The sequence below is a fragment of the Tupaia chinensis genome, unplaced genomic scaffold (genome assembly GCF_000334495.1).
Source record: "Tupaia chinensis unplaced genomic scaffold, TupChi_1.0 Scaffold000170_1, whole genome shotgun sequence".
Taxonomy (NCBI): Eukaryota; Metazoa; Chordata; class Mammalia; order Scandentia; family Tupaiidae; genus Tupaia; species Tupaia belangeri.
The window spans coordinates 1,254,899-1,269,064 of NW_006159645.1; positions in this window are offsets into that span (position 1 = coordinate 1,254,899).

The window sequence follows — 14,166 nt, forward strand, 5'->3', positions numbered from 1 at the left end:
GCTTAACTCACCCTAGAGAGTACTGAAGGTTGTCCTTTGTGGGTGCATTGGATGACCTTGGGCGCAGGCACTGAGAAGGGTATTAGGGGAAAGCAGTGACCAACTTCATAAGCACAACGGGAGCTCGGTCTACAGGAAAATCTAGTACCATTAGTTTTTTGTTTTTGTTTTTTTGTTTTTGTTTTTTGAGAGAGAGAAAGATTTTTGCTATAGGGAGCATGCGCTCACCAAGAGACAGAGACAGATAGAAAGCGAGAAATCACCTTTCAGTGGAATGGCCACGCTGCAATCCCTTCTCCATTCTCCTCTCAGGATTTTGGTCACACACGCACATGCGCCTGGCATGAATTTTAAGCCGCCAGGTTCGGGACTGGAACTATGGTGAACTACATGAAAGTCCAGCGACGTAACCATTATGCTATCTGCTGGTCCCACCATTAGATTTCAAGATGATGGATGTGATCCTGGTGAGCAACGAATGGAACTGTATCTTTGGAAGTATGGAGCAGTCATTTCGTCATGAAGCAGTACTGAGTGAATATTATTCCTGAGCTGTGTGTGCTATTACATACAAAAATTTATTCTAGCAAATGTATACAGTTTTTACTAAGTGCTAAGTGCTGTACTGAACACCTTTTAACTCACTTCAACCTCCCAGCAGTCCTATAAGGTGGGCGTTATCATTAATATCTAATTAATGTCCTCCTTTCACAGAAGGTCAGTAACTGTCACAAGCTCACACAGCTAATGAGTGCCAGAGCTGGGATTCCAACCCAGTCAGTTTGGTTTTAGAGAGTTCCTAACTCCTCTGCTCTAAGAGCATCGTAGGAGTTGGTGTTACTTTGAACGAACTCTCTGGTGTTTTGTACACACCGCTACAGAGGCCCTACCCTTAGAAGTCACTCGGTGAATGTCGTTCATCTCCAAAATCGCTGGAGCACAGGATGGAATAAAGAGAACATTTCATTATCTCCTGCCTTGCCCAAGATCAGGCTGGCCACGCTGGGTGGATTAGGGTGACAAATGACATTTTCCCCAGGATCTGAGCAAAGATCTGGAAGTGGCAGGAGAACTGGGACAATGGGTTTGTGAAGTCAGAGGGTCCTCAGGCAGAAGCCGGGCTGAGAGCACAGTTGACCTTCCTTTCTAGGCCCTGTCCCCTAAACAGCCTTTCACAAGGGTATTACGGATCCCTGTGTCTCCCTCCTCGCGACAAAGGGGCTTTGAATATCCCCCACCCAAACTCATGTCAAAACGTGGTTGCCACTGTGGCAGTACCAGACCAGCCCGTAGTGTGGTACATGAAGAACTGGGTCCCATATGGCCAACTGAGGATTGAATCCTAGCCCTGGTGGCTTAAAAAATATGCTAGGGGTGTGTGTGTGTGTGTGTGTGTGCGTGCACGTGCGCGCATGCCTCGAATCCTGACAGGTCAGAAATAGAGGAAAAACGTTTTTAACATGACCATGTCCCATTGCAGGGGTGTTCCTCTCTCTCACACACACACTCTCAGCAATTATTTTTTTAAAAGTTAGGCCAAATGAGAGGTGAGTGGGTCATGAGGTCTTCACTCTCATGACTAGATAATCCATTCATGGATTAATGAGTTATTGCAAGAGTGGGTTGTGATGAAAGCTGCCCTCCCTTGCTTTCTGAAACACACACATGCTTTCTTTGTCTCACTCTGTGACATCTTCTGCCATGGGCTCTTGCCAAATGCCTGTGGCATGCTCTCGGACTTCCCAGCCTTCAAAGCCATAAGTGAAAGAAACCCGTTCTGTATAAATTACCCAGTCTGTAGTAGTCAGTGATAGCAACTGAAAACGGACTGAGACAGGCTTGTACTACAGCTTGCTCAGAAACAACCAGCAGCAAAACTCGGTCTATACTCAAGATAATCCACTTGTATGAGTACAAAAAGAAAACTTGAGTCACCAACACACACTGAAGATTTCAGTCTCCAAGTAACCCTACCCTTCCACTATCCAAACTAATTTCCAGCCCACTTTCTAGTTCTGTCCTTTCCCACCTCCACGCTCGGGTGGCAGCACACAAATACCCCTCAATTACATCACCACCGCTGCGTAGTTATCGCACTTGTCTCCGTACAACATGTGTGGAGGAAATGAGCACAAGTCAGAGACTACACTTTAAAGGCTCATTCAGTTGGCTGGTGAGCTCATCGGCTTGTTGGGATGATTTCTGCTGTTGTTGCCTGCATTAATAAAGAGAAAGAAAGCTGGCCAGATCAACATCCTCTAAGTGTGAGTCGACATCAGGATAGTACAGCACTCTGCAGTGCTGGAAGCCACATGGAAAACTGGGGTTTCGGTCCCAGGTGAACCTGTACATACTGGGTGCACATGCTTTTTTTTTTTTTTAGTTTGTTACAGGGCACGTTCACTCACCAAAGACAGAGACAGGGAGAGAAAGTGAGAAATCATCCCCTGGGGTAGTGATGGCCACACCACAATCCCCTCTCCTCCATTCCACTCTTGGGATTTTTTTTTCTTTTCTTTTCTTTTTATTTATTTATTTATTTTTTTTTTGGAGAGGTTTTTGCTATAGGGTGTGTGTGCTTGCCAGACAGATAGAGAGAGACAGAGAGACAGAAAGCGATTAAATCACCCCCCGGGGGGATGGCCACATCGCAATCCCTTCTCCTCCATACTCCTCTCGGGATCTTGGGCATGCACGCACATGCGCCCGGCGTGAGTTTAAGACATCGGGTCCGGGACTCAAACCACGGTCGACTACGTGGGAGTCCAGTGATATAGCCATTACTCTAACTGCTGGTCCCAGGATTTTTTTTTTTTTTTTTTGAGAGGTTTTTGCTATAGGACACGTGTGCTCGCCAGAAAGAAACAGAGAGACAGAAAGCAAGAAATCACCCCCCAGGGGGATGGCCACGCCACAGTCCCTTCTCCATTCTCCTCTTGGGATCTTGGCCATGCACGCACATGTGCCCGGTGTGAGTTTAAGCCACTGGGTCCAGGACTTGAACCGTGGTCGACTACATGGGAGTCCAGCAACATAGCCATTACGCTAACTGCTGGTCCCCACTCTTGTGATTTTGTGTGCATTTTTCAGGCTTTCAGGTTTGAGATTCAAACAATCAGCCATGTAGGGTCCACCTTCCTTAACCTTCATACCACCTGCTGGCCTGGAAATGAATGAATTTTACAACCACCATCACCAAATGTTGGTGCACCAGCTGTTTTTCTTTTAAGAGTCCGACTGTTATCACAGAGATCCCCAGTAACTAGGACCTGTGGCTCCTGCCACGTGAGCGTGGACTCACTGGAGTGACTGCAGAGAGAGCGTGTTACACCTGGGGATCAGGACTTCTCTGTTTTCCAAATGGTGCATGGATAAGAAGAAGGAATGCAGAAAAGATGAGTCAAGGACAAGTCTTTGAAATAGACATACTCCAAGAAACAAAAAGCTGCACAGGTTTGAACGAGGAGTGAACATGTGGTGATAAAGAAAGGCTGGTTTGAGGCAAGCAGGTTGCACGGTCATTAAGGCATTGGGCTCCCACATGGTGGACCATGGTTTGAGTCCCAGACCTGGGAGCTTGAAACTTACACCAGGCCCATGTGTGTGCGTGCCCCAAATCCCAGGAGAGTGGATTGCAGTATGGCCATCCCCCCTGGGGGGATGATATCTCACTTTCCATTTCACTGTCTCTGTCTTCCCAGCAAGGGCACATACCCTATGGAAAAAATAAAATAAAAAAACAAAACCATACAAACAAAAAAGAAACCAAAAAAACTTATTAAAGAAAAAAAGGAGGAAAGTTGGCTCTCCAGAGCTGACTCTTCCCCTATGAATTTGGCTTCTATTTTTGGAGCTTCTGTTTTTTCTACTTAGAAATGTTATGGGACACTTGAGTCTGGGGCTGCAAAAATGTGAACTTTTTTTCTTGCATTGTGGAGAATCAGGTTTTTTTGGTTTTTTAAAAAATTTTTTAAGAATTATTTTATTTCTTTCTTTATTTTCACTTGAGTTTTGCCACAGAAAGGCAGAGAAAGAGAGAGAGAAAGCAAGCCACCAGGTACGAGACTCGAACTGTGGTCGCTCATGTGGAATTCCAGCACCTTAACCATCACACCATCTGCTGGTCCCAGAGAGATACTTTACTATAGGGAGCGTGTACTCTCCAGAGAGACGGACAGAAAATGAGAAATCACAGCTCCCCCGCCCAGCCCTAGGGGAAATGGTCACACTGCGATCCTTTCTCTTCCATTCTCCTCTTGGGATTTTGGGCACGTTCACTCATGCACCTGGCATGAGTTTCAAGGCACTGGGTCTGGGCCTCAAACCATGGTCATCCACATGGAAGTCCAGCCCTTAACCACTATGCCACCTGCTGGCCCCTCAATCTTAAAATAGGTATGGGAAGTCAGAATTTTAAAATGTCTTCAGTATTTCCTGTTTCCAGAAATGGAAATCTAAGAACATGAAATATACAGCTTCCCTCGAATCGCACTGCGATGGGATTTTGGATGTGTTGCCTCTTTGGGTGCATCATGGGAGAGGTGTCCAGGGATCTGCCTCTCCCACCAGAACCCATGTCCCTCCATTCTCACCTCTCCCACCTTGCCCAACAAGGAGCACCCTGTAATCAAAGTCCACCATCTGAATGTAATAGGGTGTTCATTAAATCCTTTACCAGGCCATACTGGCACTTCAAAAGGGTGTCCTTCATATTGGCAAGCGGCCTTGGTTTTCAAACTGGACTTGGAAACAGCCCTGTGTGGGCCATGCCATATTCAATCCATGTGTTGACCAGCTGGTTTGTTGGACAGCTCTGGCCAGTGGTTGGGGAGGATGCAGGGCCCTGACACCAGCAGCCCTTTTCTGTCCTCCCTGGCAGGAATGTGTGGAAAGCGTGTGGAACAAGTGGGAAAAGCTGCATCTGTCAACCCACAGCCATGGCTTCTTCGGTGTTTTACGGAGATTTCAGCTCAAGACCTTGGGTCAACCAATTTAATTAGGTGGAAGTACAGGCGCTCCCTTATTATTATTATTATTTTTTAATGGGGTGGGGTGGCGAGCTGCAGCCGGTCTTCGCTGCTCTTGGTCTAATTAGAAGGGATGCGGACAGAAACTGCTCACGGCTGTCATTAGGCTTCTTTCTCTCGCATGCCTCCTCCCCCCTCCATGTATGTCCACCTTCCTGCCTATCCCTCTGCCCAGGCTAACTAAAGCTGGCGGTTTGGTTGAGGAGGGGCTTAAGCTTCCTGGTAGAGCTGAACTCCACTGACCTTTGATTTCCCCTTCAAAGACCTTTCCTGACCCCGGCAGCTCCCAGATAACCAGTAATTGGTTACGAGAAGCGCTAAGTGAGATAGTGAGTGATTTAATTCTGGAAACGCACCCCTGTGCCCTGCTAGATGGGTGGGAAGTATCTTCTCTGTCTGCAGCTCGTGAGCTTCTAAGTCTGCTATCCAGAAGCAAGCCAAAAAACGCCTTCTAGCTCTATGCTAATGAACTCATCAACTCCAGCCGCAGAGCCTGGTCCTGTCAGAACTCTGGCCAACCCTTGGCCTAATGCATGAAAGAGAATTCCCCGGGGTGCATTTCAAACCTCGCTCTCACCCCACACTCTTAAGCCTTGGAAGAGCACAAACAAAATTGCCCATATGCTCTTGAAAAATTCCATTTGGAAACTAGCGTTGGTGACGACAGATACAAGTTTGACAAAAGGAAACAAAGGCAGAGTGGGATATGCTGTGTGTCACTGAAGAGTTGGGTCCCCAGAAGCCGGTCTGGCCTATGGCTGAGGAGGAGCCTTCTAGACGCTGAGCAGAGCAGCTGCTGAGAAACGCAGTGACCTTGGTCTGTGACTCGTCCAAAGAATGGCACTTCTGTGAATCCTCTAGAAATAGGACTTTTCATCTGGCACCACAGCGTGCTACCCTTTGGAACAGTGACATCACCAGGGAGGCTGAAACTAGGGAATTCATCTTTTGAGCAGGGTGACTAATTCTGTTTCCTGACCTCTGAACGTTGGCGAGGTCATCAGCCGTCCCCCAACCACACCAGCAGGGAGTATGCAGAGAGTCACATCGACAGTCACAAATTCACGTTTCTTGGGTCTTAACACTTCGGGGACTCCGAGCTGCCTCAGATCTCTCTCTGATGTCCTGGGGCAGGTCCTGGGAAGCTGACTCGTGCATTTCACAAGCTCGTCCTCGGACACCTGCTGTTCCGATTTAACTCACAGTCACACCTGCAGATGCTGCCCAACTCCAGAATGGCAACTGGGCTGCCGGTGCCAGTAATGGGCACAGTCGTCACCCACCAGCGGGGTCCATCCACTCTGCCACCGCCACCTGCTAGGGCTTATTCGGAGGCCACCAGTGCCAGGCAGTGAGGATGGGCCATGTGGGCCAGGGCGCCAAAGCCAGTAGCCACAGAGGGCGCCAGCACCAATGGGGGTGTTAAAAACAAATTTAGACACACCAAAATTTAACAGAGTTTATTTAAACAAAGGGTGGGCAATTTAAATCGGGCAGCCTCCCAGAGACTGCGGCCCAGCCGCGTGTTTTACAGGGAACACACGTGGGCGGAACGGGACAGTGATGCGTGCAGTGAAGACAGAGGGTGTCCTACAAAAACGTAAGTGAGGGAGTGACGTAGAGATCACAGGTGGGAGGCAGGCTGCACAAACCGCCTAAAAGGTGAGCTTTGTGTGACCCACTGAAATGTGACTTGTGTGATTGGCTGTAACCCAGTAACCAGTATACACACACACACACACACACACACACACACACACGCACACACACAGCCTAACAGGTACGATTTCAGCTTAGCCAGAGGGATCCAAATGTGGCAGTACAGGGGCCATCTGAGGCCAGAATAGTTTACTTTCACAAGGGTGACACCCCGGGGACAGCTTTTTCTGCTTTTATTCATCTTTTATTCTAGCCAATTGCCAAAAAGTGGAACATCGCGCCACGTGACAGGCTCAGAACTGTCTTCATCACACCTCGCTGTGGTCACCATGACCTGGTTGGTGAATCTGTCATGTTCTGTCCACGGGCTCCTCAGCTCCTCCTCTAAGGAGTCTCCCGCAGGTCTACCCTCCTGTCCTACCAACATGTCCATAATGACATAAACTGGGCCTTGCTGTCATCTTGAAAGAGGGTGTGTAACTCCTCGAGGTGACCCCAAGGTGCTGAGTGGAAGTGGGCCCTCCGGGGCAGAGGAAGGTGAAGATCGCAGGTGATTTTGTTGCCCTTCCCATACAGGAAGTACTTTGGTGAGGAAGCGGTGGGTCAGGTGTTTGCCATACCTGTAAAAAGTAATATGTAGAGCTGACCATTAAAAAGTGATTTCTTGGGACCAGCAGTTAGCGTAATGACTAAGTCGCTGGACTCCCATGTAGTCGACCGCGGTTAGAGTCCCAGACCCGGTGGCTTAAAACTCATGCCGGGTGTGTGTGCGTGTGTGCCCAAGATCCCGAGAGGAGAACGGAGGAGAAGGGATTGTGGTATGGCCATCCCCCCAGGGGGTGATTTCTCGCTTTCTGTCTCTTTGTCTCTGTCTGTCTGGCGAGCACATGCACCCTATGGCACAAAAACTTCTCCAAAAAAAAAAAAAAGTGATTTCTTGGGGCCAGCAGGTGGTGTGGTGGTTTGGTGTGGTGGTTAAGGGTGCTGGACTCCCACATGGCTGAAGTTGGTTTGAGTCCTGGGCGTGGCGGTTTGCTTTCTCACTTTCCATCTCTTTCTCTCCCTCTCGTTCTGTCTCTCTTTGATCAAATTAAAGTTAAAATATTTAAAAAATTCTTAAAAAAAGTGATTTCTTGGGACCAGCAGTTAGCGTAATGACTAAGTCGCTGGACTCCCATGTAGTCGACCGCGGTTAGAGTCCCAGACCCGGTGGCTTAAAACTCACATTGGACACATGTGTATGCACGCTCAAAATTCCAAGAGGATGGGACAAGCAGTTGGCGTAATGGTTACATTGCTGGACTCCTATGTACTCAACCACGGTTCAAGTCCTAAATCAGGTGGCTTAAACTAACGCCAGGTACAGGTGCGTGTGTGCCTAAGATCCTGAGAGGAGAATGGAGGAGAAGGGATTGCAGCATGGCCATCTCCCCTGGGGGAGGGGGTGATTTCTCGCTTTGTGTCTCTGTCTTTTTTTTTGGAGAGGTATTTTTTTGATATAGGGCACGTGTGCTCACCAGAAAGAGACAGAAAGTGAGAAATCAACCCCCTGGGGGGATGGCCACGCCACAATCCCTTCTCCTCCATTCTCCTCTCGGGATCTTGGGCACGCACACACACGCGCCCGGTGTGAGTTTAAGCTGCTGGGTCTGAGGCTCGAACCACGGTCAACTACATGGGAGTCCAGTGACATAGCCATTACGCTAACTGCTGGTCCCTCTCTCTTTCTGGTAAGCACACGCGCCCTATAGCAAAAACCTCTGGGGTGGGGGAATCCTAAGAGGAGAATAGAGGAGAAGGGACTGTGGTATGGCCATCGGGATGATTTCTCACTTTCCCCCTCACTGTCTTACTCTAATGAGCATACATGCTCTATGGCTAAATAAAGAAAGAAAAGTAAAAGAAAAGTTATTTCTTGACCCTCAGAGTAACAAAAGGCTGGGCCACCAATCTAAGCTAGGGACCAGCAAGTCTCAAACTTTGAGACTGTTCAGAACAAATACTTAGGGAGCCTGTAAAACATGCAAGCTCTTGGGCCCCACCCCAGGGGCCTATGGGATACAGAAAGTTGCCTGTTTACAAGTGCAATTGCCCCTTAGTATTTGTAGGGGATTGATTCCAGGACACCCAAGATGCCCAAGTCTGTAGTGCTCAAGTCTCTTACATAAAAATGGTGCAGCATTTGCGTAAAACCTGTGATTTTCTGCAGTGTCTTCTCTAGATTGCTCGTAATGCCTAATACCATGTAAGTGTGTGCAAACACCTAATATACTGGATTTGTACAATTTGTATTATATTACTGTATTAATTTATTTTGGAGAGATTTTTGCTATAGGGCACATGTGATCGCCAGAAAGACAGAGACAGAGAGACAGAAAGCGAGAAATCACCCCCCAGGGAGGATGGCCACACTGCAATCCTTTCTCCATTCTCCTCTTGGGCTCTTGGGCACACACGCACACGCGCCTGGTGTGAGTCCAAACCACAAAGTCTGGCACTCCAACCGCGGTCGACCGCATGGGAGTCCAGCGATGTAGCCATTTCGCTTCTGCTGGTCCCTCCCAAGTATTTTTTTTTTATCCCTCGTTGGTTGAACTGGTGAATGAGGAGCCTGTGGATGCTGAGGCCAGCTCTGTACTCCAGCGGTCCGTGGACTGCGCTGTGAGAGACCTGGGGACTGAGACGGCCTCTGGGCTCACATGCCGGGAGCCAAGTTCATCCTGAGGTTGCGGGTAGCAGGTGCTGGGCAGAATGCCAGCATGATCCTGACACATATTATTCCACAGAGAAAACCCTTGTCCAGAAGCCTCCGTGATCTCCTCTAACCTTTCAAAATGTGGAGGGGAAAAAGTCACCCCTCGAAGTTCACACAGTCAGAGCTGAGAGTACAAGCTGGTTTTTCCTGACCCCAACGCCTGGTCCCTCTTCACAGGCTGCTGTACTGCTTCTGGGGCATTTGGGGGACAAGGGTGAGCAGAGGTCAAGCTGCGTTTGGTCACAGGCTTCATCATATCTAAAAACTATGACACTGTCCTCGGTACACCTATGTTCCCCACAGGAAAGAAGTGAAACTGCTGCAGAGAGGCCAGCGAGTGCGGGATGGTACAAGGACTCCTGAAATCCACCGCCCTTTCCATAGTACGCGCTGGGCCGGCCTCTGGGCCTGAGAAACAGAGCAGGCCGCCCCATACAGGGTCTGTGAAAGCTGAACGTCAGGGGTAACTTACAGAAGGGGCCGGATCGCGGCGACAGCGACCCTCACATTCGCAGTTGCAGAGCGGACTGCACACCCATGCTCCGGGCCACTCTCCTGCCCCTCTCACAGTGAACTGGAACTCCATTGTTATTAGTATTATTATTTATTTTACGTTTTTGATGTAGAGTGTGTGTGCTTCCCAGAAAGAGACAGACAGAGAGAGAGAGAAAGTGAGAAATCACACCCTGGGTAGGAGGGCCACACGACAATCCCTTCCAGTCTCCTCTCAGGATTTTGGGTGCACACACACACACGCACACACACACACACGCACACACACACACACGTGCGCCTGGCATGATTTCCAAGCTGCCTGGTCTGAGATTTAAACTGCAGAGTTGGCCATGTGGGATTCAGCTGCCTTAACCTCCATGCTACCTGCTGGCCTGAGCTAGAACTTTTTTTTTTTGAGAGGTTTTTTTTTTTTTTTTTTTTGCTATAGGGCACGTGTGCCCGCCAGACAGAGACAGAGAGACAGAAAGCAAGAAATTACCCCCTGGCGGGGGGTGGGGGTGGCCATGCCTCAATCCCTTCTCCTCCATTCTCCTCTTGGGATCTTGGGCATGCACACACGCACACACACGCACCCCGCGTGAGTTTAAGCCACTGGGTCCAGGACTTGAACCATGGTCGACTACATGGGAGTCCAGCGACATAGCCATTACGCCAACTGCTAGTCCCCTGAGCTAGAACTTTTAAAGGAGTTCAACGGTAGGGGCAAACTTAGAGGAAGCCAGCCACGTGGGGAAGATGGAACTGCCCCATGCACAGGGGACCAAGTTACCTGGGAGGGGAACGCAAGGGCTCTGGAGTCAAAGATTGCTAGCTTTTCTACTGTGAGAGACCAGAGGCTCCAGCTGTTATCTCAGTTAGAGGGACTGGAGGAACGCGCCGGGTAGGAATTTAACTCTGCTCGGGGCTAGTGTTCTCTGGTACAGTGGTGGGGTGCGGGGCCAGCAGGTGGCGTGGCGGTTAAGGTGTTAGACTCCCCACCTAGCCCACCGTGACTCCAATCCTGGACCTGGCAGTTTGCCTTCTCACTTTCTCTTCCTGGTGAGCATACGTGTCCTATAGCAAATTAAAACAACAACTATAATAATGAATAAAATAGAAAAATAATTCTGAAAAAGAAACAGATGGCATCCGCTCGGTGCCCACACACACTCACAGCGTCCTTGTGCCATCGGGTTGCCCCCTGAAGATGGCACTTACAGACTTCACTAAGTACACCCTTATGTCGCCCTTTCTTCGTTCCCTGTTTATTGCTTATCTGCTCACTGGCTCATCAGCCACACGAGGGCAAAGATTGTCCTGTTCTCCTCTGTATCCCAGTACTTCGCACAGTCCTGGGCTTTCAGGAAGCCTTGTGGGATGAACGAATGACTCCCTGCCTTTGGGGACCCGGGGAGTCTGCTTGGCTCTGGGCCTGGCCTGCTCTCCTTCCTGTGCTGGGTGGCAAGCTGTGGAAGGCAGACTCCCAAGGCGTGGCTCTCGTGGCCCTGCCCTTTTCCCTGTCTCCAAGAGTTGGAGTGCCGTTGGCATGACTGGCCCTTCAGATTCTAATTATTCTGGCTTCCATTTGCCTTCCTTTTCCAGATTCTTCTCTTTTTTTTTAATTCTCAGAGGGAATGTGCACTTGCCAGAAAGAGAGAAAGCACCCTCCAATGGAGATGACCACACCACAATTTTTTGTCCTGTTTTTTCTATCCTGGCAGGATTTTGATGCACACACATGCACACATATATGATGTTGTTCAAGTTGTTGGGGGTCAGGATTTGAACCGTGGCCAGCCATGCGGGATCCAGCTCCCTTAACCACTAGGCTACGGGGCTGGCCCTTCGGTTCCTTAATTCTGACTGATGTTCATTTCCCACTCTTAGGTTCATTACCCTCAGATATGGTTTTCCATTGCTGGTTGACAGGCCTGCCCTTCTCAGTGACTGTCCAGACGGGCCATAGTTACCAGGTATTGTCTCCCCACAACTCAGACCCCCTGGAACATTGACGGGTGTGTCCCTGGTCTTTGCTAGGACCGAGATGGGAATTGGGGTGTGAGAGAGCTGAATCAGAGCACTGACACCTCCTGATGCTGGGCCGCTGGCGGCAGAACTGGGTTCTGATAGCGGTCGGGTTCCATCCAGCTAGGTCTCAGTCGGTGTAACGTGTTTGCAAAGACAACTAGAATCGGAGTCCAGGACAGGCCAGTGAGTCTGGAGTGATGGGAAGAATCGATTTATTTTCTTGTCAGACAAAATCCTGACCTGCCAGGACACCGTGTGACACCACTGCAGCTGCTGGCACTGCTCCGTGGCACCCCAGGCTGCTGGGTTTGACACCTGCCACCCCACAGCCTGGCCTCTCTCCTGGGACTATCTCACACCACCATGGCCGCAGCAGCTCTCAACCAGAATGTAGAACATGGTGCTGACACCCATCAGCTGCCAGCCGGTGGAAGCCCTGGGAAGGGCTTCTATTTATAGGGAAGGCATTCCTTCCACACACAGAGCGCCTTCGGCCTCTGAGAAGGCGGCTGAGGCCCACAGATGCCAAGGGGTGGGGCTGCCAGCCTCCACTGGCAGAAAAGGGCATTGTTCTGTCACCAACAATAGCGGGGTGGCCCTGGCAGGATGTCAGCTGGGTTGACAGTGGCAGCTGCCTGTGCTGTCCCCCTCCACATTCACAGCTGAGCTCCGCCAAGTCCAGGAAGCTGTCCAGAGCTGTGGGTTTGGATTTTGGAAAATGAATGTACCAAAAGGCAAGACCTGCCCAGCCTTAGCGGGGAAGTGGCCACAAGCCCTGGGTGGTTACTCTGGTCCGGCTGATGTATCTGAAGGAGTGAAGTTGCTGGAACGGCTATTGAATGAGCCGGGCCAGGGTAGGAATGCAAAGTGGCTGGCCAGGTGTGTGCTGGGAAGGCCCTTTCCTCCTGCAGCCCTGGCTCCCACGCCAGACTGCCCCAGCCTCGCCAGGCAGGCGGGTGGCACCCAAACACACAGGGAGCCACAGCACAGAGCTGGGCTACTTCAGGGACATGGGAGGGGCTCATCTCTGCGGTAAGGCGTTTCCTCACACAGCCCGCAGGACTCTCTTCACTGGTTAACCCTGACCACCCAGAAGGCAGACTAACCAATCTGGGGCTGAGTGTGCACTTTAAAGAAACACAGCTGGCCAGCATGTGGCCTGGATCCCACATGGCCAACTGTGTGCTTTGAATCCCAGACCCGAGGGCTTAAAAATCGTACTGGGTGCATGTGTGTGCAGCCTGGAATCCTGAGAGGAGACAAGAAGAAGGGATCCCTTCAGGGGGGATGATTTCTCATTTTCTCTATCTGTGTCTCTCTGGTGAGCATATTTTTTTCCCTATTTTTTTTTTTTCTCATGAAGGAAAGAAACACAGAACCAAGTTTAAGTCCCTTTCAGCCACTAAGTGGTGGTGGGACTCCAAGCCAGCTTTTTTCCTCCAACCTTCCGATTTTCCACCGGTAATCTGGGGTAACCCAATAGAAAAATGAACCAAGGATACAGAGAGGCAATTCAGAGAATTCAACATGGAAGTGGCCAGGAAGTACATGACTATGCTCAAGCTTTCTAGCTATCAGGGGCTACAGATGAAAACAAGACCCCCTTCTTGGCCAGCGTTAACAGACTGGCGGTGGCCAGTGTTGTACAGAGGCACTGCCACCCCTGCTGGTGGGGACGGGCACAGGTTCAGCCACGCTAACGGTCTGTCGGTCTCTGCATGCTTCAGGAGGAAACGCTTTGACTTCTAAGAATCTATACAGGAGAAGTAATTGCACGTTAGGGATATAAATGGTCATTGTAGTATTGCGAGAGAAAGAGAAAGAAAGGAAAAGGAAGAAGGGAGGGAAGAAGCCAAGAAGGGAAGGAAAGTGAGGAATGATCTGCTGAAGGAAGGGACTGGAAGGTTCACAAGTCACGGGCATGTGACTGCAGATAGAGCTACAGTGCTAATAACCATGGGTACTTGAAAAGAACCAGTCTGGGAACAACGTGTGAGGCAAGAGCATTTATAGCAAAAGGATGGAGGATCTTATTTGTCCAGCAGGGCTAGGCTTCTCTCAGGAGGAGGGACTACGCAGGGTGAGAGTATAGGAGGAGAGATCAAAGGGGCCCCTTAGAGCCAGTCACTAGAGGACACAAAACCTAGGGTTTTTTGGGTTTGTTTTTAATTGCCAGAGGGCCCATGTGCTTACAAGAGAGAG